The sequence below is a fragment of the Podarcis gaigeae genome, assembly GCF_964106915.1.
Source record: "Podarcis gaigeae genome assembly, chromosome: 2".
Classification (NCBI taxonomy): Eukaryota; Metazoa; Chordata; class Lepidosauria; order Squamata; family Lacertidae; genus Podarcis; species Podarcis gaigeae.
The window spans coordinates 84,605,120-84,631,707 of record NC_139679.1 but is presented as its reverse complement, the minus strand read 5'-3'; the positions used below and the strand labels follow the sequence as shown (position 1 = coordinate 84,631,707).

The window sequence follows — 26,588 nt, the reverse complement described above, 5'->3', positions numbered from 1 at the left end:
CCCACAGTCTGACTTTGAGCAAGGTGGCTCCCTATGAATAGTAATATTCATAGGGAGCCACCTTGCTCAAAGTCAGACTGTGGGTTCACCTAGAACACTACCCTGGCTGGAAACATCTCTCTAGAGTTTTGGGCAGAGGACTTTTTCCAGCCCTATCTAGAGATTTCAGGGAACTGAACCTGAGACCTTTCGCATGCCAGGTGTGTGTCCTGCCACCAAGCAAGCTCGCGTGACAGTGTCTGGGCATGGGAGTCCCATGCTTGAGGTTGTGTGGTTGACTCACATCATTGTATGAGCACACTGCTTACTGTCACTTTAGAGCACCATATGGCACCAGAAAGGGAAAGGAGAAATGCTCTTGCAATCTGCTTCTTGTCATTGTCACCTGAGATCCCTGCGGAATGCCAGCTGCAGGCTCTCAAGCCATGTCTGCATGTCTGGGAATCCAGTTAGGGCCCCATTTGTATAGCTCTGGGGACATCGTGTGCAGTGTGTTTAAAAAGATACCATTTCCTTGTTTAGGGAAGCTGGGGGAGTGCAGCCTCACTCACTTCGGGGCAAGCCCAAGGGAAGGTTGTCCGTCTGGGAATGTTTGGCATTCCTCCCCTGTTGCTGTAATCCTGTTAAAGTGACTTGCATAATCCTGCATCACTTTTTCAGATTTGTTTTCACTGGAGCCAGTTTGATTGGGATCCTCTAGGTCTCCCTCTGGCACCCGTTGTTCTATTTGTAAGTAAGAAAATCTGCAGTGGACCTTGGAATGGGAGATTGTTCAGCCTAAGGCTGCTTGCTTTATCTGCACAGTGCACCAGATTCTGTCCCTGGAGGTCTAACTACCTGTCATGTTAATTTTATGAATATTTGACATGTCAGGGATTTCAAAAATCTAATCCTAGGCATGGGGGGGGGGGCGGTGGAGGTAGTGCACAGAGAGGGGTGAACCCTTTCCTCCCCATCCTGGGCTCTTTGGGAGGAAGAACAGGATAGACCAGGGGTCAGCAAACCTTTTCAGCAGGAGGCTGGTCCACTGTCCCTCAGACCTTGTGGGGGGCTGGACTATACAGTGGTACCTCGGGTTACATACACATCAGGTTACATATGCTTCAGGTTACAGACTCCACTAACCCAGAAATATTACCTCAGGTTAAGAACTTTGCTTCAGGATGAGAACAGAAATCGTGCTCTGGCAGCGCGGCGGCAGCAGAAGGCCCCATTAGCTAAAATGGTACCTCAGGTTAACAACAGTTTCAGATTAAGAACGCACCTCCGGAACAAATTAAGTACTTAACACGAGGTACCACTGTATTCTGAAGGGGGGGAAATGAATGAATTCCTATGCCCCACAAATAACCCAGAGATGCATTTTAAATAAAAGGACACATTCTACTCATGTAAAAACATGCTGATTCCTGGACCATCCATGGGCCGGATTTAGAAGGCGATTGGGCCGGATCTGGCCCCCAGACCTTAGTTTGCCTACCCATGGGATAGACATTGAAATCATAACAGAAAAAATAAAGAAAGCTCCCACTGGTCTCACAGTGGCCAACCAGGTGCCTCTAGAAAATGCCAAAGCAGGACCCAAGTGCAACAACTCTCTCCCCACTTGTGACTCCAAGCAACAGACATTCAGGCTGCAACTGGCTGTGACATTCAGCAATGAGAGGGGAAAGGCCAGGTCATGCTATGCAAGCCCAAGTACCAAGTGTCGTTTTGTGCAGACACAAGCTTTGCTCCCCATCCCAGCAGCACCGTGTCCTTAAGAGAAGGTGCAACACGCAGGTGGCAGCCAGGGTAGCCTGAATCAGCTGCCCAAGGTGGAAAGTTTTGGGTTTGGATTAGGTGTAAGTACAGAGTAAAGCAGGTCATGGCTAAGGGCTCAGCAGAACAAATCTAGTCAAGATTAAATTAAATATTTAGCAACGATGTAAATAATACACTGGATGCTAATCCTCAACTGTGTCAGGGTAGGAAGGGCGGGGAGGATGAGACAGAGGCAGGGGGGATAGGAGAGAAATGGTGATCGGGAAAGTATAACATTGCGCAGAATTGCAAGGGTGAAAATTAGGAGGTTTAAAAAGTGAGATTGAGGCTTTAGGATTCTGAGATAGGAAGTGTGATAATGTAGTTGGGCTCATGTGAGAGAGCAGGAGTGCCAGTTTGGCCCCGTGACTGTGGGTGCCCGGGGTCATGGGTGCCTTGCAGCGTGCATGGCCCTGGCACCCAAATTTGTGGGTGCTCGGCCCCTTCATAGTGAATTTTGGGCACCCAGGGCCCCAGAGACTTGGCACCTATGAGAGAGAGAGAGAGAGAGAGAGAGAGAGAGAGAGAGAATGGGCAATAAAGCTAGGACTGAGAAAGACTCTTCTCGCGTGGCCCATTGATTGGAATTTATCAGCCAAAATGTTTGCATTTGGGTTCTTTGTGAAATTAGGCCATAGGTAGGTTTGTTTGGATGTAGCTAAAGTTATGTTTCTGTGGGTTTTTCTGTTGTTCAGTGACTTTTGGTTTATTCCAGGTTGTTGCCACCCATAAGTGCCTGTCTAAATTGTAATTTGTTTAAGAATTTAATTTGTTCAGGATGTTTCAAATGTTGCTGTAAAACCACTTTGGCAGGTATTACTGGCTGAAAAGTGGTCTATAAACTTAATCAACCATATGCTCAATACTGGGAACCAGGCATGGTTCATACAGTATAGAGGAGAAAGAGGCAATGGGTGGCAAACCAGTTGTCTGTGTAGCAAGAAAGATATGCATAGATTTATATCAGCTACCTTCTGTTAGAAAACATCCCAGGATTCCTCCTCCTTTGCAGTTAAAGAAAATGGTATGTTGGTGCAGCTAATGAACTCATTGTGGGCTCATTGTGAAATCTAGTTTGGTTTATCTTCACAACTCATCCTAGATAATAACTTCTTGAGAGTTGTAAACCCGCATTCACCCAGAACCATCTTTGACAATGGGAAGCCTGGGATCGAATAGCTTTCTGGCAGCTGGATCTGGGCCAGATGTGAAACATTCTTAAAACTACCTTAGATATAGAAGAGTTTTGCAGCAGGGCCAGGAATGAAAGAGCAATGTCCATGTAGGGCAAAGTTTTTGATCGGGGCCTGGCGCTTTCAGCAGAGAAATAGCCCGTGCAGCCATGGTTTTTAATTAAGCCCATTCAGCAAAATTGTGGAGAAAGATTTAGTAGCACGATGGAGATTTCTTTCCCCTGTTCTATCATCAGGCACTCTCGTAATCTGGGCCATTCATAATATACTTATGATTACAAACCCAGCCCCTTCATTACCCTGTGAGCAAGGTTAGATTCAAAGCCCACAATGCACAGCAGTGAAGGCCATGTGAAAAATGGTGCCATGTCAACAAAGGCTGGGCAAGGCAGCTGGCAAACACACACATGTTCTTACACGCAGCCCCAGCAGGTGGAGAAGGCTCATGTTGTGTTTCTCCTTCGTCACGGGGATTCAAGCAGCTTAACTCATTCATGTTTATAAAGCACATGTTGTTCCTCAATGGAAGACGCTTAAGAGATTATTATTATTCACGATCTCCCCTGTCCTCTGTGTTGCTGAATGATAATATCCCAGAGCACAAGAGGTCTCACTTGCTAATCCCCAGAATGGGCTGCAATTAAAAAGAGAGTAAAGTGATTGATACCAGTCACATCTAGAGCACATGGACCTGTTTGTATTTTGAGGCAGTTCTGACGCCATCCTGAGAAGTTCTTGGCATTTCGTTATAACTCAGATTTATGCAGGATAAATGTGTGCTATTTGCTTGCCTGACACCTTCATAGATTGGCATTTGCAAATACCGCTCAGATAAATGCACCACTGCACATTCCAACTACTCTGAAACAACATGATTGATTGCATGCTCTTGCTTTAACTGTGCAATTGCACAAAACAAGCAAACACCACCACCAGACACAAAGGCATGCACATGACTTCATTGTTTTGTCCATTCTCCCAGCAGATAGACCATCTCAATGCACATCCATATCGCCCTATGACTGAACCTGCAGTATCTTCATGATTTCCATTCACAAAATATCTTTATTGCAAAGGCAGAACAATGTGAAAGGATGTTCTTTAAAGCTCCTGCTTCACCCAATAAATAAATTACCAGTGTAATGCTGCGGATCATCTATGCCTTAACATAAACTAAGCTCCATTTCGCGGTAAACCGTAAATGTGCCCAGGCATACTGCAGTGCCCGTGTATCATGTAAAGAATTGGCAAGGCATCTTCATCAATCGTGCTGCACAACCTGTCCAGTAATGCCATTGATTTATAATAGAGCACATCAATATGCGCTGTTTTTATGAGAGCAACAGGTAAACGGTTGCAATAAGTGCCACAGAAACCATTAGCAACAGTAGCAAAAGGGATTTAGGGAGATTTCTGGGTTGGACAGCGGAACTAGTAGGTAACTGGCCATCACTGGTTGTCATGGCGTTAGGCAAAGCGGCACTGGCAGCTGCTTCTCCTCCTCCTCTTCACAAAGCCAGCTTTACTAGGTAATCATGGTTATTCCCTGTCAACAGACTGTGGCTTAAGCTACTTAATGCAGCTGCTTTGAAATTGCTAACCTTTGCATCACCATAGATAAAAAGGGTGAGAGAGGGTAAAGAATAACTTTCACTTGTTCTAGAGCTGCTCTGCAGACCACTTAACTGCTTAAAAACAAATAACATTTTGCTCCTTTAGGATAGAGCTCTGGAAAGCCCATGTTTATCCAGATTCTAGAAGACATCAAAGCTTGGGCTAACTTTAATATTTGTTGTTTGTGTTGTTGCTGCAGATAGTTAACTTCTCTCCTGAAAAGTTTGGTGACTGAAAATTCAGGGCACTTCCAGACTGTCACACGTTTTCAAAACTCTTTCATACATTTTAGTAGATGCACGTGTATGCTCTTTAAGCATTGTGATAAATAACAGCGGCTAAGTAGTACCCAAATGCTCTTCCAAAAACAAAACAGACTTTTTGCAGCAAAAAAGTGATGGAAAACTACAGTGGAAAATGCAGAATAACAATCACTTGGCGGCAATGTCATATAACCTCAGTGCAGATTTTGTGAAAACAACTTAGGACGATTGCCCAATATACACCTCAGCGGGAAACAACCATAGACATAGTAAAACAAAGGAATGATCAATCAAGCGTGTTGTTGTTGTTTTTAAAGTAGTAAAGCTCATTTGAAGAGGTCATAGGAATGAAAATAATAAACCCTGTTAGATCTTTATCTACTGAAATAGCAAAAATAAGCATTAACTTGTTTGCTAACAACACCTTGAGGTCACCATTTGGCTGCTGCTCCACTTCATAAAATGGGTTAGGGAGTAGGAAGCAAACCCAGCAACCTTAAGGCATTGTAACCAAAGTGGCTAACTCAGTAAAGATAACTGTCCTGAGCAAACTTATTAGTGCCATATTTTGGATCGTAAGGACAAGTCAGAGACAGGCTGCATTTTAGAAAACATTGCTAGGAAACAATGGACCTTTTGCACAAGATAAGGATGAACAAAGTTACTAAATTATATAGACAATTAATGGGATTCATATTAGTGAGGTATAGCTGTGCAGATAAAATGAAAAGCCATAAGCCATAAACTTAATCCTATGAATAACAGAGCTGTCTATGTATCAGATATGCTCCATTATACTGAGTTATCTTACTGGTCTATACTGTATATATCTGTGGAGCACCCTGTCACCACACAGCCCCCTTGGAGGATTTGTAGCACCTCATCACAGTCCTGGATTTGACTGACATTCAGGTAGGGGAGGGGAGCAAAAGAGAAGGTGGGTTGCACAACAGCAGTGGCCATGGCATGGGAGTGAGGAGGGAGGAAAACTAAGGACCCGTCCACATCTCCATTTGCCCTGCCACTTTCCTCTGGGAAAACACGCTCTTTACTGCGGAACTGGAACAAACGGCAATTGAGTTTTCCATAGATTGCCATTTGTTCTGATTCAGCAGTAAAGAGCATGCTTTCTGGGGAAAGCTGTGGGGAAAATGCAAAACCCACTCAGACCCATGCCTAGAAAGTGTGGGACAAGCGAAAACCGCTCAGACACCTGCTTTCTGTAGGATAACCAGCCTCGTATAGCTAACATGCTTAAGTCTATTGCATGAGAGGGTTAATACCATAGAGTAAGCTGTCCTGCCACGCTTAGCTATGTCACTTCTCCTTACCTTGGGAGGAAATAGGTAATCAAGCCTTTGCTGCCCCCCAATCTAGCTGCAAATTCACCATGAAAAGAGGTCTGAGGTGGTTCCTCCAGTTCAGCCACGTGGCTTTCAACATATACCAATAGTTTAGGAATTATTACCACTTTGTAACTAAACTATGTTTTATTGCCTGTGCAGCTTTTTCTGACTGATGTATAGAAAAGCACATCAACCTGAACTTTGTAAGAGAGTTTGTAAGTAAACTATTGTTTAACTTACCAAATGTGTCGTCTGTTCCTATGCTGGGGGAAGAGGGAAACTTTGGAAGGAACTTTTAAAGGGGACAAATTTGGAACTCACTTGGAAGAGCATATCTTAAAGGTTTTACAGCCTATATTTCCATGCTTTACTTTGTGATTTTAAATCTCTGCTGGAGTTCTCTAACCAAACAGTAGTTGCCCCAAACTTGGATCTTGGCATCCAAGGAAATCTTATTTTTTTTCTCTTTTCTTTTTTGAGCCAACACTTTCTAGACATGCAACAAGCAGAAGTGTGAATGAGCCCTAAGAGGGAGAAAGCGATAGTAGAAGTTCAAGTACAGGAGGGATGTAGGAAGAAAAACTGGCAGTGTCAAACAATGGCAAATGTTTGCATAAAGCACTGTGGAACCCTCCCAAGCATTTATCTCCCTAGTTACTTTATTTGTTTTAACTGAAAAGCAGCTTAGAGTTTAATTAGTTTTGTTAACATCAATAGGAAATTCGTTGCTGCCCTTAATCGGAGTAGGGTGCCACACTCAGCCTATCCTGACTTCGTTTCATAGGAGAATACAGAGGAAGAATAAACAGACCCAGGACTTACCAATTATGGCAGGAATGTCTAGATGAAGAACCAGCCGACATTTATGGGGCAATCCTCAGGGAGCACATCAGCAGAATATTACACTCAAGGCTATTTTGTCTCAATGAGTCACTAGGAATCCAGAGATTCTTGCACAGCCCAAACACCTCTGTAAACAGGGACCTTCTCCTGAAATTTACACCCCCAGTTCTGCATCCATCACTTTGCTGGAAATATCACAGTTCAGCAGAGCACTTAATAGCAGATCCCATATTTGTGGGAGGCAGGCAGATTAAAGCCAGCAGGTCTCCCACACACACATCACAAACACTTGGAAAATTGCATTTAGAACTTGGGAAGGTCATTTCTTAAACAGGGTTAACAGGAGATGCAACTAAACAAATGGTGGATTATAGTGGTTGAAACCATATATACACTTCCTTGAAAGTTAAACTCAGTGGAATCAGTGGAACTTATTTTCAATAAGCAAGCATGTTTAGGATCAGGTATTCAGCAGACATAGTATGTTGCTTGTGCTGTATTCTAGCATTGCAGGGGTTGGACTAGATGACCCTCAGGGTCCCTTCCAACTCTACAGTTCATGATTCTATTAATAAAAACTACTGACATCTCCAGTCTGTCAATATTTTGCAGGGATTCAAGCATGTATTGGGAAACTGGCATTTGTGCAATTAAAGTGGACTAAAGCACTCTGTTACCCTAGTGTAATAAATCCAGTTTTTTTTAAAAAAAAACTTTTTGCAGGTAGGAAAGTGAGTGAAATGCATTGTAAAGAGCTCCTGGGTATAGCCTTATAGTAGTCTATGCTAGCATGAACCTGCAATTTTAATGTCATGTTCTTACCATAGGGATTTCTGCATAGTCATAGCACAGCAAGAATTTTCTTCCAGGTCTCACTTTTCCCTTTGAACTTGGACCTGTGCAGTTTTCTTTCCTTTAGAATAGAGTTTCTCTCTCTCTCTCTCTCTCTCTCTCTCTCTCTCTCTCTCTCTCTCTTTCTTAATACACACAAGAATACGTGCACAACTTGTTCCCTTCATGTGCCACCTGCTTAGTTACTTGAGAGCTGACAATTATTTTCTCTCACAGCTGAGCTGTACCAAATGTTTCCTAATACTCAAAAACTTGTAAGGATTGTAGGAGAGAGGGAAGGAGGGAGGGAGGCAGGCGGTTGAAGAAGACCTCAGGGTTTACTCCAGGTGAACCGCCACCCTCTTCACCCACAGAGCCACCTATCACCAACTGCTCTGTGGGAAGGACCCTGATACTGGTATACACATGTCAATATCAATTACTGCAGTTTTCAAATGTTTCTGACATTATTTGTAAGCTGCCTCAGAAAGATTTATAACCTGAATAGTGGCGTATAAATGACTGTAAATCAGGCAGGGGCAACTTCAGGCCAGACATGGCCTTCCATTAGTGGTGGCTGATGCCTAATAGGAGCAGAAGTCAAGGAACCTAACAGTAGGTGGAGTCAATGACAGGATACAGGAACCCTGAGAGAGCAATGTCTTGGCAACCTACGTAGATAGGAGGGAGTCAACCCAGATTTCCTTTCTGTGTCCAATGGCCACGTGACCCAGCTTCCCATGAGTCCTTTCTCCTGTGGCTGCTCCCTCCCTCAGCTGCCATGTCTTTCTCCTCAGTCGCCATGTCCTATTGTGACATCACAGGCAGTCCAGAGCCAATGGCAACAGCTGGGGAAGCACCTGAACAGCCTCCCAGTATTCCTCTTGTGGGAGGTTGGGGAAGGTGTAATGAACAGTGTATTTAGAAAGATATTTCTTTAGAAATAGAAGCTGGCTGGCTTAAGCCCTGTGGTTCTCTTCATTACTTCCACAGGTGGCCTCGAGAAAAGCCTTCCCATCTTCAGGCATCCTGGAAAGCAAACATAGGCACAGTGAGAGGGATGGCTACTATCCAACAGGGTCGCCCAGACATCTTCACTGGCTTCTGACTAGCAACTTCATCCCTAGCCTCAGGCTGCCTGCTTCCACTGGCTTCCACCCATGAATGTCCATAGGCTCATCCATTTATCTTGTGCCTGCAGGGTGACCACCACTGCCCCGTGAACGAACCCGGACACACACCATTTGCTTTGACCACATTCAGAACCTCCCAGTCACGCACACAGACACACACCGGCTGACTTCCAGGAAGAACGCCAACAGACACATTCGCTCGTCAGCCACTCTCAGTTCCATACGCAAATATCCACACAGTTCATGTCAACCAGCTTCTGAACGTAAATGCCAACCCTCTTACATGTGCAAGCAACAACCTGCTTCAGCCTTGTGCCACCCACTAGCTTCCAAATGTGAACTCCACCAGCTTCCACCCACCAACATCTGCCAGCTTCCACTAAGTCCATCGCCAGGCTCCAGACAGCTTCCAACCATGGGCATTGGCCCCCTCCATGCTGCAATCCCACTCAGCAAGCAAACTTGCTTTCTATCACTCCATAGCAACTTGCTGCTGGATGATCTCCTCATTCTGTCTGTTAATTCCATGTGAAATCCAGGAGTCCTGAATGCCACAGCTGTTACCTGCTTTGATCCGTTAGGGAAGGGAGAAAGCCTATCCCCTTGGACCATGTTTATATCCACTCAGTTGCCATGTGTTTTTGTGACATCACAGGCAGTCCACAGCCAATGGCAACAGCTGGGGAGGCATCATTGATGCCTCCTCAGACCACACAATTGTGGGTGCCGCTGGGAAGTAATCTGTTCTTTTGCTTGGTTATTATTAAAATTATGTTGTTGTCGTTGCCACTGCTTTTTATTTTATTATTATTATTACCACGAAATAAATGCCACATTTGCATTCATTGCCCTGCCCACTTTTGCCTGTGACCCCATCCCACTTGCATGTGCCCCCTTCCCCAAGAAGATTTTCCAAAAGAGAACTCAGTCCTCTGGCTGAAAGAGACTCCTCAGCCCTGCTTATGTCAATGGAAACAGGCAGGAAATAATGGTATGCCATAGGTGACTAATCTCCCTAGATTAGGAAACATCATTCTCAGATTGACAAAACCTAACAAGGTACATGAAATGCAATCTTCATGTTAATGAGGGGTATTTTGTCACATGCAATTCAGTGCCATAAAGTTCCTCGTCTTGCTTCTGCTAATTCTACAGAGGAGAAAGAGGACGCTAAGGGGTGGAGAGGGAATGGGGCATTCCTATTTGTGCGGACGTGTCTTTGTGCATGGATGCTGGCAGAGGACAATAACCATGGCTCGTGTTTTCAGATGTGTGCTGCTCCAAATAGGAGTCAGTTTATGAGCTGCCCCGGCCCTCCCCACCCCCACCCCCCGTGCTGTCTTAGCTCTGTTTCTTCAAAATTCTGTAACACTTGGCTGTGCAACCAGAAGAAAATGATGCCTAAAGCCAAATGAAAGATTCTGATAGCACGGTTATAAAAATAGTGTTAATTGCACAGTGCCTGATTTACACCTCTCCACTTACTGTTTACTGGATCAGAAGCAAGCAAGCACCCATTAAAACGACCTGAGTGAGGAGTTCCCAACCATCCTACAGGCACTTTGGTTTCTAAATCTGCTGACATCCCGTCTCAGACAAGTCCTCACCTATTCCAAGAGCTTTGTTTGCCCCACCCCCAAGATCGCTCAAGATCACTGCAATCCATGCTAGAGAACAGTTTGTATTACTCTTATTATCATGATTATTAAACCTTTCTTAGACCCAGGGTGGCATTCTCATCTGGGCAATGTTCTGGGGGCTGCATGCCAGTGCAAGCATCCCAGCAAACAAGAGATGAGTTCGATAACATCCCAACTGGGCAAAAACACTTAAGGCACCTGCAGAGTAGAGCATGTGAGCAGTGCCTTTTTTGCAAACCAATACTCCTATCTCAGATCCTCCAAGTGCCCCTATTTTCCAGGATCGTCCCTGATTTAAAGAAGCCATCCCGGTTTCTGATTTCATCCTAGAATGTCCCACTTTTCCTTAGAATGTCCCTATTTTCACTGGAGAAATGTTGGAGGGTGTTGAGTTGTCCAACCCTCAAGCTGTCTGAAAGCAATCCTGTATAGGGATTTTTTTAAAAAAAGTTTAATGTTTTAATATGTTTTTTCATACGTTGGAAGTTGCCCAGAGTGGCTGGGGCAACCCAGTAAGATGTGTGGGATATAAACAGTAAAATTATCATTATGGAATGGGATGTACCTACTTTCATTGGAGAAATGTTGGAGGGTATGCTATCTTGATAGACATGCAGCGTGCGGGTAGGAGGTACAAAATGGCTGTTGTGCTCAGCAAAAAAAAAAAAAAAAGATGCTGGTACTTCATACCAGGGAGTACTGGTACAAAAAATGCCCTTCCTGTGAGGGATGCGGACTGGGGAGAATCCCGAGGTCCGGACAGAGGGGCTTGGAGGACCACATTCCCTGTTTTGATTGCACTGTTGAAGTCTTAAGCAGTAGAAGAGATGCAGCCTAAGCACACGTTTGGATCCTTCCATGCTGCCTCTCCTTAAACCACATAATAGCTCTGATCCATTTGCTTCTGCCCAGCTGAACAGATCTATAGAGAATAAAATGGCAAAACCTCCAAGCTTGCTAACTCCTGTCCGTTCAGTGACCAGGGACTGAATCCCAAGGGGCCGTGCTGATAAGGACCATTAATGTTCTTGTGTGAAGCACCCTGCTTATCTCAGTGGGACTTGCACAGGAGGCAGTTGCAGGAAAGTGATTAATAAAATGAATTAGAAAATCTGTGTGGGCCCCAGAACTGGAACAGCTTTTGCAGGATGCTGATGGACAGAAACATCAGCAAAGCTCTGCGTAGGAGTGCTTGGTTATAATAGCTGCTGGCGCTGTGGATCAGGCTGAGTCAGAGAGCTCACCCAGAATTACATTTAAAAATGAAAACTACAGAGCAAGATAAACAAGCCATCCATTTCAACTTGAAACAACAGTAATGATATGCTAAGAAAACTGGCCATGAGGCTATCAACTCACGTCATGCCTAAGAACAAAGCGGTAGCAGCCAAGCACATATAATCAGGAGGAAAACCTATATATAGTTTCATCTAAATAAACTTATTCCTGGGAGATGATGAGAGGAATGGGGGAGAGAAGTTAGAATGGGTAAAAAAAGAGGTTGAAAATGGTTGGTTGGTTGGTTTTGAAAAAAGCTCTCTGTGGGTGATCAGTTGAGGCTGCCAGCAATAGTACCCCATCCGTCCCGGGGCAGCCCGCTAGGCAGGGATAGATAGAGGAGAAGATATAATGGGGTGGTAGAGCAAGAGAGGAAGACAGAAAAGAAGGGCAAATGGAAGGCAAAATGTGTGCACAGGCCACAGGTGGACAGGAATGTCTGCTATCTGACATCATATGACATCAGCTGATTCAAATTTTGAGCCATGGCTACAAAGGAATATTGTATTCTTGACTTGAATTCAAGCTGGGATGCAAAGGATCTTGGGCAGCAAAGGGAGCCAAATTCCAAAAGCGCCAACTTTGAGCAGCTTAAATTCAAGCCATGGCTGCATAAGTCAACTCTTTCTTGAACTTTCCAATACCTGACATCATATGATGACAGTCTCAGCTAAGATGAGGCATGGTTTGCCCAAAACAGCCTGCAAAGCCAACCTCCTTCAAAGCCTGTTGTGCCTAATGAGGCCCGTGGGGTGGAGAGATCACTATTATTACCCTACAGGCCCGATGCAAACTGCTGCTGATGGAAAATTTGCTAAGCATGCTGCCACTCTGAAAAGGGCTTCGAGTGAGTCAAATCAATTAGACGTTGCCACTGAGGCACAATGAGAGGGAAGAAGCAAGTAGCCTGTATCCCAAGCAAAGAAAGCAATTTCCTCTGCTGATTTGATTTGCTGAACGGAGTCGCTAGGAAATTGCGGTGCTCAGAAGCATGGGTCACCATACCGCAGAAAGTCATGAGGGGAAGGCTTCAAAAGGGAACAGAACGACCCCACGTCTTTATACAAGTAAACAAAGCAAGGGCTATGCAGATCAAACAGTTTTTGTGTGTGTGCTTTGGGGGGCTGATTTATGTGGCCAAGCAGGATAAAAATACCCCAAGGGCAAGGGAAGAGTCCAATTAGCAATATCCAGTGGAAAGTGGCCCAGTCAGAACAGTTGTCCGGTTTCAACCAGCACTGAACGGAAACAGCTAACTACTCTCCTCCTAATGGCACGCAATGGTGTCTGAATCTGTGTGCTTGCTCTGGTTTATGTCTGAAAGGATGTCCCCCCCCACACACACACACACACACTGCCCATCATTTTAGTACAGCGAACCTAAATAAAGGAAGGAGTACTCTGAGTGAGAGTCTGTGTATTGCTCAGAAAGAGGGAAAGCAGCATCACAATCCACCAGGTTGCTGAGCCGTCATTTAGCTGGCTGGGTTGCAAGTTTTATATTTTATAGCTATATACTATTTTTTAATAAATAATGCTACTTCAGCCTTTTGGTTGAAATGATGGTCAGTACTGAAGTGTGGGGGCGACCTGGGGAAATGGAGAGGAAGCTTATATTTGTAATCCAATTACACAATGTAATGGCCCGTCATATTCACATTCTTCATATTTATTGGGCCTTAGCAGGGTATGTTAAGCTGGTCATAGATGACAAGACTAGGGAATGCCTCTGATCTTATCATTAAGGAGCCTGGGCTTATAGCTGTATAAGCCACCAATGATATAGCAGGTATAGCAGCACCTGTCTTGGCCCACTCTGTCATTTATTGGGTTTCAGAATGCACAAGTGCTGGCTGAAGTTCAGTCCAAGCTATTTATATGGATTAACTAGCCCTGAGTGGAAAGGGTGAGCAGGCTGGGGCTACTAGTACTCAGTGCAAAGGCAGGGAATCCACAGTTCACCTAGCATGGCAGCCCGTGTGGTTCATTTAGGGTGCATGGGCATCTGCAGGGGGGATCAAGGCAGGGGGATTTGCCCACCAGGATAAGCAAATAAAACAAAAAAACACCCAACAACAACAACAACAACAGATAAAACAACCAGGAAGTTGCTAGCATTTTTAGATTCTGAGATGTGCAGCAAAATATGCATCCCCTCTTTTCTGTGTGAAAATCGAGCCTGTTCCCCCCACTTCAGTGATTCATTCCCCTCTCTTTGGAAAAATACCCACAGACAAACATGCCTAGATATCTCTAGAACTGTAAATCCTAGTCCTCTGAAGGTGGTGGTGAAATAGACCAAGAGCAGAAAGGAAGGGTTCTGAGACAGCTATGGCACCACCTAGGGCAGTGATGGCCAAACATGGCCCTCCAACTACAATTCCCATCATCCCTGACCACTGGTCCTGTAAACTAGGGATGATGGGAGTTGTAGTCCCAAAACATCTGGAGGGCCGAGTTTGACCATCACTGACCTAAGGCATGTGAAGGACTGGAGCATTTCAAATATGCTATATATACTCAAATGATTGAGTAGTATGATTCCTGCCCCCTCTTCTTCCTAGACTGCATGGGCCCCTTCCATGGGCCAACCCAATCTTCTCTCTCCTTGGTTTATACCAGGTATGGGGGGAACTTTGATCCTCTAGATGTTGCTGAACTCCCATCATCCATGACCACTGGCCATGCTTGCTGGGGAGGGTGGGAGTTGTAGTACAACAACACCCAGAGGCCCAAAGGTTCCTACACCTGGTTGGTAACAGTAGTCTTCCACACACCGTCCCAATCCAGTATGTACCTTGTATCCATTTCTGGTGGGCTTCCATAGACATGAGGTTATCTTCCAGAACTCGGGGCTTATACAGTGGTACCTCTGGTTGCGAACAGGATCCGTTCCGGAGGCCCATTCGCAACATGAAAAGAGTGCAACCCGCAGCGGCACATCTGCGCACGCGTGGGTTGCGATTCACCACTTCTGCGCATGCGTGTGACTTCTGCACATGAGCAAGTGGCGAAACCCAGAAGTAGCCCTTTCCGGTACTTCTGGGTTGCTGTGGGATGTAACATGAAAGAACATAACACGAAGCGGATGTAACATGAGGTATGACTGTACTTATGATTGTCATCACTGACAATGGTCGATTGTCAGTGATCACACTGGGATGCAATGCTGAGCAGATCACAGCAGTACCAATACTAACATCTTCCCAGATCTACTTTGAAATCCGCCCCCTCCCACTAAAGCTGTTATATAACAGCCCTGTTCTCCACAATTGCATGGATGACAGCTTGAAGGACCCTATTTTTAGATTCTGCTCAGCTTTCTCAATTAAAACAAAAAGCAAAATCGCTCACGGGGGGGGGGGGGGGGGAGAGATATTTCCATTCTGCCATGAAAACAACTTTGCTATAGTAATTAATTGTGCAGATATCAAATCCCCACAAAAGAGAGAACACTGTGGGAATTGGAGGGGGCAGCATCACTTTGTTCAGCAGATCATGCACAAAGCAAGCCCCCTGATGCTTCTTTCAGAAGAGAAACAATGCAGCAAATATGAAAAACAAATTAAATCCCTAGGGGCACAAATGAATGGGATCAGGAGAATGACTCAGGTTTGGGTGTCAAGCAAAACCATAATTTAACAAGGAAAGAACAAGCATTGGATTCATGTGCTTCCTTACTCTGCCCCAGCACTTCCATGAGGGGCCTGGAAAGCTTTTATTTGTAGTTGAGACTAAGTAGCTTGCTGTGTAGTTGATACTAACCACAGTTTAGGGTGCACGCATCATGCAAAACTGTGGTTAATTGAAAACCGGAGCAAAACATTTTGAATTCCTCCTCACAGCCATGCCAGAAGAGGAGAGGGGGCTTAACAGTTCACTGCAGTTTATTCTTATTCTGCTAAACCAGATGTCTGAAGATGGCCTTTGAATGTTTTGTGAAAACAAACCCACCCAGATGATTTCAAGTGGTCCTTAAAAATTAGGGAAATGCAAACCCAAAGCTCTAGCTGAATCCAGGTGTATTGTAGCATCACCAACCTAGAAATTGTACATTTTTTAAAATAAATTTTTCAAATATATATAATAGAGCAATACTTTAGCCCTGGTGTTAATAGATTTTTTTTTAGAGATGTAGTGGTGTACAGAGGCTGGGAAAGTTTCTAGATGCAAAACAGAGATAAGGGTACACACCACAATGCCTCTTTAATACAATCCCCAACCACAATGCCACTGCTAACATAACAGCAAGACAATTCAAAAATGCAAGCCAGGGAGGGAAGAGGAAGAGAAGGTTGGGTCCTCCAACCTAAGACAGTACAGTATCTTGCATCAACCCAGTGGTCCAGCATGGCAAATGTCAGGTGTTTCACAACCTTCCTGTTTTTTTGCAGTTTCTGGCAGGGAGCAAAGCAGGGAGACTGCCCTACATGGCCAGTGAAGAGTTGCCAACTGATTTGCAAGATTTTCTCTGTGCCTTAATTAGCAGCTTGTTGTGCAGACCTTAGCAGGTGATAAGGCTCCTCTCCGCATGCCATAAAAAGCTTCTGAGGCACATACCAAACTCCGTAAGTGAAAAGAACAGGCCAAGTTGCTCCTCTAGTTGCATTCATCTTGGTGGGTTCCAAGTTGTGCAGGCCAGTCGTAATTTTTATTTTTACCAATCCTAAAAATGTAAACTAAAACGACCGATTACAAAATAATACCAGCGTTGCTATGGAGGCGACAGCCTGGTTTCTGTCTGCATCTTTAAAAAAAGAAAAGAAATCTGGCTAGGTTAGACTTGTGCTAACCCTGTAACGGATTTTGTGGAGAAACAGTTGACCTTCATGGGCCCAGAGACTCCTCCTTCCATTAAAGCAAAACAATCCTAACATACAGAGCCTGCCTTTTCCTCTGCATCTGCAAGACGAGGTTGTGGGTGCCCATTCGGTCTCACCCTGTCATAGGGGAACTGACACCTTGTTTCCCACCTTCCCTTCTTTTCCTGGCTAGTGATAAGCATCCTTAACCACTCATCTCAGAGGCACCCAGTGCTTACACCAAATGCCTGTCACCACCTCCTGATGGGCAAAGAGCTCTTGACCCAATCAAGCACCTCCTCTGAAGCACACTGAATAAAAGGGGGCTGGTTGTTTCTTCTTGAGCAATGGGGAAAAGCCTTCCAAGTATGACTGATGTCACTCTGTAAGCCTGTCTCAAATGAGACTAATTAGAACTGTTTCATGAGCTTTCTCTGCTAACTTCTTTTTTCTCCTCCTCTCATTAAATACACCTGCATGCTTTGGAATCTGGGATCTTTCTCCTGGCTCAAAGGATCTGTCCCACCCGTGAGCTCAAGCCACTTGGTCCACTTGGTTAAAGAGGCAACAATAGCTTCCGCCCCAAGTCAGGGGGCAAGTGGGATGTCTTGCCAGGGGTGCCAACTTGAATAAAATATTGGAGGTGGGCAGTAAGCCCCTCACCACATAATAAATGACATGGCATGGTCACACACACACCATTTGAATGGCAATGCCCATCTTCGGGTTGCGGACCGCGGGAAACCTGGAAGTACCGGAATGGGCTACTTCCGGGTTTCACTGCTCTTTTGCATGCACAGAAGCACTAAATCGCACTTCACACATGCGCAGAAGCACCAAATCGCACCAGCGCCTGCGCAGACGCGGCACTTCAGCTTGCGAACGCTGCAGGTTGTGGATGTACCTCCGTCATGGATTACGTCCGCAACCCGAGGTTCCACTGTACTGTAAAAAAAACACACACACACACAGTAGTCCTCCTCAGAGTAAATCCATTGAATTTAACAGACATCTGTTAATTCAAGTGGGTTTCCTCTGACTAGAATGCAGTTGGATACAACCCCTTATTTCTAAATCTGCATTTACACAGAGAAATTAGCATCTGCAAATCTGATGCAAGGTGGTGCCCTCTTTTGTAGTAACGCATTTCTTCTTTTCTGGTGATATGGTAAGTTGCCTGGGCACAGGTTTACCAGCCCAATGAGAATGAGGCCTAAGAAGAACACAACGCCTGCCAAGAGTGTCCCTGCTGCCTCATCAACCTACCGGTACTTTCATTAAAGCAAATAACAGAGGAATGTTTGACTGCTACTTGTGGCGCCGCTATTTTTCTTCTAGAAACTTCCCCTCTCTCTGCTCCATCACTACCACCACCACCAGAAGGAAGAACTATCCACCACTCGATATGCCTACAGGGCCAGTGGGAAGCCTTCACAAAAGATTGACTTCTAGCGATTTCCTGACCCAGCATGAGATTCTGAGCAACATGATGTTTAAAGGAGAGGGCTGCCTGCCTGAGCCAACGCTGTAATTATCGCTCACTGAACAGCATGTTGTCCAGCTCATCGGGCAAGGGGAGGGGCTCAGCAAAAAGAAACCCACCACACTAAGAACTGCAGCACTCCAGATGTGGAAGGGAAATGTAAATGATAACTTCCTGGGAGTTCAGATTCATTAATCTCGATTATTTCCTCCATGGGAGATACTCAGGCGAGGCTCTGAGCAGATTCCCTCAAATCACTCATTGAATAAGATAATGAGAGCAAGGCTCAGGATGTGCACAGCTAGCTTTTATTATTCTTCACTGATTCTCAGCTTCCCACTTGTTATGTCAGATCAGGGTAGTCATTCTTCTGCACTACCACCACCCACCCACCTCAGAATTTGATCACTGGATTCTGCCTTGTCTCTGTCACAGCTTCCTGGAAGCCTTGAAATGTTGACAGGCCTTTGCAGTAGCATAGGAGTGGAGGAGACGCTGTATTTAGGCAGTTGTCTTCAGATGTTTGTCCTTCTAGCCAACGGTAATTTTGTTAAGTTAGTCCATTTTCTACACTACCCATCTCTAAGGGAGAGAGTTTCAGTGTGTTCTGGGAAAATCTTCTCCTGAGGAAAATTCTGAGGAGAGTTTCAGTGTGTTCTGGGAAAACCTTCTCCTGAGGAAAATCTTCTCCTGAGGAAGCCTGTCAGGAGTTTGTGAATATCCTTAAAGATGGTCAAGTTTCTTCATAAAATAGGATGCCCTTCAATATTGATTTCCCCTTGTTCTGCACTGCAGCAGAAGAGTTCTGGGTAATCTGTGGCATATTTTAGGGAGCAAACTCCATCCAGGTACTAGACTTATATCCTTCAAGAGTTGGCAATCCTATTGTGTGCCTACAATGCAGTGCCCTGGCGCTGATATAAACATTGGCACAAAATCATATATTTTTTCCTATAAAATTCAGAGACAGCACCGTTTGGGGAAAAATTTTGTGTACGCTATGAAGAGGCAGTTTAAAGAGAGCAATCAATCTGCAACATAAACCATTGACCTTGATCTGACATTTAAGAGACAGGAAACCCAACCCTGCCTACAAGAGGATCTCATTGTTAATGGACTATAATACATTTAATGACATTAACCCTCTGGTGACCAACATTACAAAGCTCTCTGACACACTAGTTTGCACTGAACCTAGGAGAGCCAGGCTCTGGGTAAAGGGCCTGTCATTTCCCTGAAAGAAATTACTTATACACTTTCAAGGCACAATTTTGGTATGGGGAGGGGGTTGTCGGTGGTTCCTCCTGTAGTTTCACAACTCTCAAGTTACTCTCAAGACCACCTATATCTGTATTTATCATGAGTAATAAAGACTGAGTAACCACACTAAGTGTTCTTAAAATACAGACTATGCAATTTAATCTCAAATTAATACTTTTATAGCACAGAAGTATTTCCTCACTGGTGCTTGATGGGTCAGACATTGCAAAACATGAAAAGGGGAACTGGGCTTTCATGGTATGGTTGCCAACGTTTAAACCTGTCATTGTGCCTTTTTAACAGCAACTTGACATGCAGGTTTGAATGGATGATAATGTTATTATATTCATACCCTGTTGTAGTTCACTTGCTGATTTAGCATATTAAGCTGTTGCTAATAGTACAAGAGCAGCCCAGGCTTTACTTCGGGGTGAGGGGAGGGGAGGGTCAGTTGCTATTGACAACCCTTTTAAAAAATAAATGGAGGGAGATGCAGCCAGTCTCGTTTCTGTACTGCATGTTCAGCACTGTTGAGAATTCCATTCCTTCCATGCTGCAGATGTGTGGAATTGTTACATATCACATGTCTGTTTACATTCCAGCACTGATTACTGGAGCCTTGTGGGAAGAAACTGAGATACGGTGTTTCCGCTCTGTATAGCTTTTGCTTTTGCAGTTCTCTCTCCGAGGAAGAAAGACAGAGAGAGAAGCCATGTTTTTCTTTGTTCTGTTCTGTTTGTTTTAATTTGCAATAAATTAGGCTTCGATGTTACTCCTCAAAGCTGAACTTCTGCTTTTGAACTCTGCTAATCGTGTGCTCATGTCCCTGGATAAGGGCCACATCAGCGTGATGGGAGACCGGAGTGATGAATCCCAGGCAGCGCTGTGTTGAGGGGAGGCTCAAGGCCTCAGCGTTATCACCCAACAAGCACATGTTCCTGTTTTATTTTTATTTTTACAAACACTCTCTCCACCCTGCATTCACCACAAGATACACAAAATATACATGTGGCAAATATGTTTGCTGTATCAAGCATGAATCAGCACAGTGCATGGCAAAGCATGTGCTTTTAATAAGTGGCCTCACATAATTACAGTGCTTCTGTATTTATGATATGTAAGGTATAGAAACCATGCATGTCCCATATACAGATAAGAATCCAGACTACAATCATACCATACATTTGAAACACTATGATACCGTTTGAAATAGTCATGGCTTCCACCAACAAATTTTGGGAGTTGAGGGTGCTGGGAGTTGTTAGGAGATTCCTATTCCCCACACAGAGCTCCAATTCCCAGAGTCCCCTTGGAAGAGGGATTGGTTATTAAACCACTCTGGAATATCACCCATGTTGTCTTCTAATATCTAATAATTTCCCAACAGAATTTCATTCACACATGTTGTTACTTTATTTAAAGCCAAAGCCAACGCTCTGGGCACCCATAACTGGCATAAGATGCCTCCAGGTTTCTGTGATCCCTCTGTCATCTGAATGATGTGGTTAGCTCAGGCTAATTTGAACAAAAGCATCCCAATAACTTAAGAGGGAAGCTCATATGAAATAGCATTAATACCCTCAGACACACTGGCCTCAAAGCATTTTATAATAATAGATGCATGAGTTGTTGCCTAGTTGGTCCACCTGCCTACTAAACCAAGGCCTCATCCATTTAGTGTACCTCCAAGTCCTGTGGATACGCAGAGAGTCATGCCAGAGGTCCATAAAGCTTTACTACCAACGGCCAATTATATTAAGTCATAGAATCATAGTGTTAAGGAGAGGAGCTTCTAGGCCATCTGGTCCAATCTGTTGCTGAATGCAGTAAATCCAGGGTTAGACATCCCCAACGGATGGTTGGCCAGCCTCTGCTTGTGGACCTTCAGGGCACGAGAGCCCACTACCTCTCTAATTGGTTACCTTGTCAAACTACACTTGATGTCACCGTGTTTCTCCTAATGTTCAACTGAATCCTGTCCACCTGTAACTAAATCCCATTATATTTAGTCCTGCCCTTTGAAGCAGCAGAGAGCAAGTCTTTGCCCTCTTCTGTGATAGGTATTCAGATATTTGAAGAGTGCTATAATCTTCTTCAGGCTAACACAGCTGCTTCCTGCAACCTTTCCCCCCCATTAATAAGACTTTCTTCACAGTCAATGTGCACTGGATGGTCCTGCATGCCAGCCAGCTGCATTCACACTGGCTATTTGGGATCTTTGTAGAACAAATGGAGAAAAATAAATTGATGTATCAAGAACATGAGTGCAGGATGCATGCCATGGGGGCATGATGAAGCAGCCATGGACTCATGCTGCAACACAGTTTACAGGTCCCACAAAGCTGCTGACGGTACACCGAGTGTGGGCACAGAGTGATAAGTGTGACTTGAGTTATGAGCTGGCCATGTGGTGGTGCAACCACATTTCCACTCCACCAAATGAAGCACACTAAGCTGTATTCTCGAATCTACCAACATGAGTTTGACCAAACTGCGTGAGGCAGTGGAAGACAGGAGTGCCTGGCGTGCTCTGGTCCATGGGGTCATGAAGAGTCGGACATGACTAAACAACTAAACAACAACAACAAGCTGTATTCCAAGCCAGGTGTGGGTGAGGAGGAAAGGTGTTGGGGCCTAGAATATGTAGGAACTGGTATGGAACAAGTGGTGGAAAGAGAACAAGGGTATTTTAAACATGTCACCCACTGGGAGACTGAAGGAGCAAGGCCTACACAACAGATTATTCTTGGCCATGTAAATACACATCAAACAACTGCAGAATGACTTCATCCCCTCCTGCATTGCCAAAGCCCAATCCTTCCAAATGACTCATTAAGAGCTGCTCACAAGTGGAGTCAGCTCTTAACAGCTCCCTTCAATTACTTCTCCATAAACATTCCCTTTAGCAGAGGCACACAGCAAGATCGAAAAACATGAGGGGGGAGGAGATCACGCAGCAGTAATTATATACTAGCAGCGAGCAGAGAGCACAGAGAATTTCTCTGCAAACCTGTCAACATTCCCAACCTCACAGTGCATCTCTCTAACATTTACTTGGATGCTTTAGGTTTCAATCATATGTGCTCTTAGGTAGGAGTAAGTCTTCCTTTTGGGTAGACATGCATACAGGACTGAGGGTAAAGGTAAAGGTACCCCTGCCCGTACGGGCCAGTCTTGCCAGACTCTGGGGTTGGTGCGCCCATCTCACTCAAGAGGCCGGGGGGCCAGCGCTGTCCGGAGACACTTCCGGGTCACGTGGCCAGCGTGACATCGCTGCTCTGGCCAGAGCCAGAGCCAGAGCCGCACACGGAAACGCCGTTTACCTTCCCACTAGTAAGCGGTCCCTATTTATCTACTTACACCCAGGGGTGCTTTCGAACTGCTAGGTTGGCAGGCGCTGGGACCGAACGACGGGAGCGCACCCCGCCGCAGGGATTCGAACCGCCGACCTTTCGATCGGCAAGCCCTAGGCGCTGAGGCTTTTACCCACAGCGCCACCTGCGTCCCAATACAGGACTGAAGTGAGGAGCAAACATTCTCATGGATGGCACAACACTGTATATTTCTGAATTTATCCACTATCTTTTTTTGTCTCTTGTGCATTCGCATTGCTAATGCAGGTTCTTTCTTCACTTGCACATCCAGGAATATAACTGAAGGGCAGACTATAAATATAAAAAATATATTTTTACTAATTTATTCATTTTCTTACATTTTAGTGTACCTTTCTTCTACCATAGAACCCAAGGTAGCATACATGTGATTCCTAGGCTGTCACCTATCCAGCCAATGACCAGATCCAGACCTGCTTAGCTTCATCAAGGTGATAGCCTTGTGTGCCTTCAGACTATATCAATATGTGTTACTTCATCTGATTTGATTTGATTCTGAGAATACCAAAAGATCAGAACTCACTACAGTAAGCCATAGCTCTGATGATCCCACTATCATTTTATCTAACCACTTAGTAGTCATGATTTTTTTTCAGCTGTCTGATTGTCCCTAGTTATATGTCCTAAGAGAAGAAAATGACCTTGTTCCTTTTCTATGATGAGTGCAGCAAGAAAAACCAATTCTTGGAAAATATTGTTTGAGCAGCAATACAACCATCCCTTTGCACAAAACAAAATTCTAACAATGACAATACGTGTGTGTGTGTGTGTGTGTGTGTGTGTGTGTGTAACTGCACAAAAATACAGTATATACACACACATCTCTGATAGCATTTGATGTGATTTGGTGACCCAGAGATACATACTTCAGACAACATGGTCCAAACTCTGATGAATAGCCTAAAAAGAGATTATAAGAAGTGCTATCTGTGTGTTCCAACAAACAAGTGGCAAAAAACTGCAAGTACAACACAAATGTATCTTTTGAATGTCCCTTTAACACATCCCTTCCCGGATAACTGACCTACACTCTCTTGCCTGCCTCCTTTCCAAACTTCATATACACTCCACTAGTCATGTGGCATGCTGAAGATCATATCATATATTCTATTAGATTATGAGCCCAGGGACAGGGACATTGGTCTCACCTTTTAATATATGTAAAGTACTTAGAAATGTTAGGCACCTTAAAACTGTTTATCATTGTTACTGATAGTGATACCATCTTAATGAGCAAGCAGATTTGGAAGCCTCTTCTTGACTGTCCTGGCTTGCAACAGCTACTACAGGCAGCCAAGACTGTAGGGCTCCTATCCAACCTTTACTTTGGCTCACCCTCCACTCTCCTTCGCAGCAGCACTTAGCATTTCCTTGCCAGGCAGATCAAGGAAAACGCTCCCATCTTGTTTCCTCTAGTAGCCTCAGGTACCTAGCCTCCAGTGCTTCCAGTGCCTTCATTACTTCTTTTAACTTTCTCAGGAACAGTCACGACTTCCATACTGATCCTAATGTCATGGATTCCCCCCCCCCCCGCCATCCAGGTAACAGAAGTGGCAATTATATTTGTCTCATTTTTATTGATATTTAGTGTTCCAGCAAGCATGAGTGTTTGGAGAAAGGCTGTAGTTCAGTGTTGGAGTGTATGCATTGCATGCAAAAGATCACAGGTTCAGTCTCTGTGAGAATTTGTGGCACAGTGGGTCAGTGCAACTCACTATTAACCAGTTTCAAAACTGATCCTGTCAAAGGTGGGCAATGGGATCTGTACTGATCATTCACATCACACTCAGCACATGATATTTTTCGGTAATCACTTCTTGGGCTATGCACACTGTGATGTGGTTAATGTGTTCTATGTAAGTGGGTTAAATACATGCCCCAAGGACACTGGTTGGATCTGCTGCATTGAATTTAGACCTCCCCCCTCTTGTAACAGCCAAATAGCACTCTGGGATGTTATCTCTTCACGTTTTCTAATTCTGCTTTTTCTCCACTGGCAACATTATCAGCAAGGCACACCTGGCAGCAGCTGGCAATCTCAGCAATGGACGACATGAATGATCTCTTACCTGTGAAAGAGTACAAGGACAAAATGGGAGAATATTATTGGGACAAATAATCCGCTGCAACCTTGGATGACGTGGTGTCTCATAAATAAATACCATTCTAGGAACAATATCCCCCTGATGTCAGCTATGGTGAGCTGCAGCCAAAGCCCTAATACATCAATAGTCTTATTGTCTTCAGTGGAAAAACAGCCCTTTTGAGACAATGGATGGATTAAAGGTATATTAATCCTAGAGCTGAGCTGACATTTCTCAGAAGATACTTTTCCTAGAAAACATCTGAGTTCCCCCACTCTTTCTCATCCCCCCACTCCCCAGAAAAAGAAAGCCCTGAGTTAGTTTTTTAAATGGTAGCTGCAGTTTCCTCCAGTGGAATCACACTTACCGTATTTTTCGTCCCATAGGACGCACTGGCCCATAGGACGCACCACGTTTTTTGGGGGGGAAATAAAGAAAAAAAAATTCCCCCCCCCAGGTGCTTGTGGGGCCAGCAGCGGGGAGAAGCGCTCTTCTCCCCGCCGCCAGCCTTCAGACCAGGTCCAGGGACAGCGGGATGGCGCGCTGCGGGCTTCTCCCCACCGTCAGCCTCCAAACCACATTGGGAGACAGCGGGATGGCGGCGTTCCGCCTTCCCGCTGTCCCCCGAGCTTGTGGGGCTGGCGCTAGGGCTCTCCTGAAGCCTGGAGAGCAAGAGGGGTCGGTGCGCACTGACCCATCTCGCTCTCCAGGCTTCAGCGAAAGCCTGCATTCGCCCCATAGGACGCACACACATTTCCCCTTCATTTTTGGAGGGGAAAAAGTGCATCCTATAGGGCAAAAAATACGGTAAGTCCAGGATGTTGGGGTAGATGCAAAGTGGTGGTCGCCATTTGCTGCTGCTGCCACTTGCTGGGTGGATCTGCCAATTTTGGCTTCTCTCCAATTCTCATTTTCCCATTTAAGTTGAATTATCCATCAATTTTTTTAAAAAAAAAAAAGTCTTTGCAAAACTTCACCAGCATTTCTTGCAATTCATTTTAGGTGCGTATTTTTAGAGGTGTGTACAGGCCTCAGGCAAGTAAAGGTAACAGGGATGAAGGTGGTGCTGTGGTCTAAACCACTGAGCCTCTTGGGCTTGCTGATCGTAAGGTCAGCAGTTCGAATCCATGTGACGGGGCAAGCTCCCGTTGCTGTCCCAGCTCCTGCCAACCTAGCAGTTTGAAAGCACACCAGTGCAAATAGATAAATAGGTATCACTGCGGCAGGAAGGTAAATGGAGTTTCTGTGTGCTCTGGTTTCCGTCAGAGTGTTCCATTGCACCAGAAGCGGTTTAATCATGCTGGCCACATGTCCCGGAAAGCTGTCTGTGGACAAACAGTAGCTCCCTCATCCTTAAAGCTGAGATGAGTGTCACACCCCATAATCAAATTCGACTGGACTTAACCATCCAGGGGTCCTTCACCTTTTACTTTTTACTTTACAGGCTCCAAGATTCACCTTACACTGCATCCGTGGTTTTTTGTTTTTTAAAATTGCAATCTGTTTGCCTCTGTACTCTCCCTGCTTCAGCCTCTGCTTTCGTAGCAAGGTCTCTGGAGGGACTCACAGCAAATGACTCATGCAGGCGTAAATAACATAAAACTCTCAAATTTCAAACAATAG

The 26,588-nt window shown here is 44.8% G+C and overlaps 2 long non-coding RNA genes across 2 annotated transcripts in view; one reads left to right on the top strand and one right to left on the bottom strand.

Annotated features, from left to right (window-relative positions):
* Nucleotides 1-26,588, top strand: part of LOC310839046 — a 202,654-nt gene that overhangs the window by 55,353 nt on the left and 120,713 nt on the right. The window lies entirely within an intron of this gene.
* LOC310839044 lies at nt 8,793-9,796 on the bottom strand. The gene is made up of 2 exons (XR_014561307.1): nt 9,310-9,796; nt 8,793-8,922 (listed from the first exon to the last, which is right to left on the bottom strand). It is a non-coding gene; the product is annotated as an uncharacterized lncRNA (long non-coding RNA).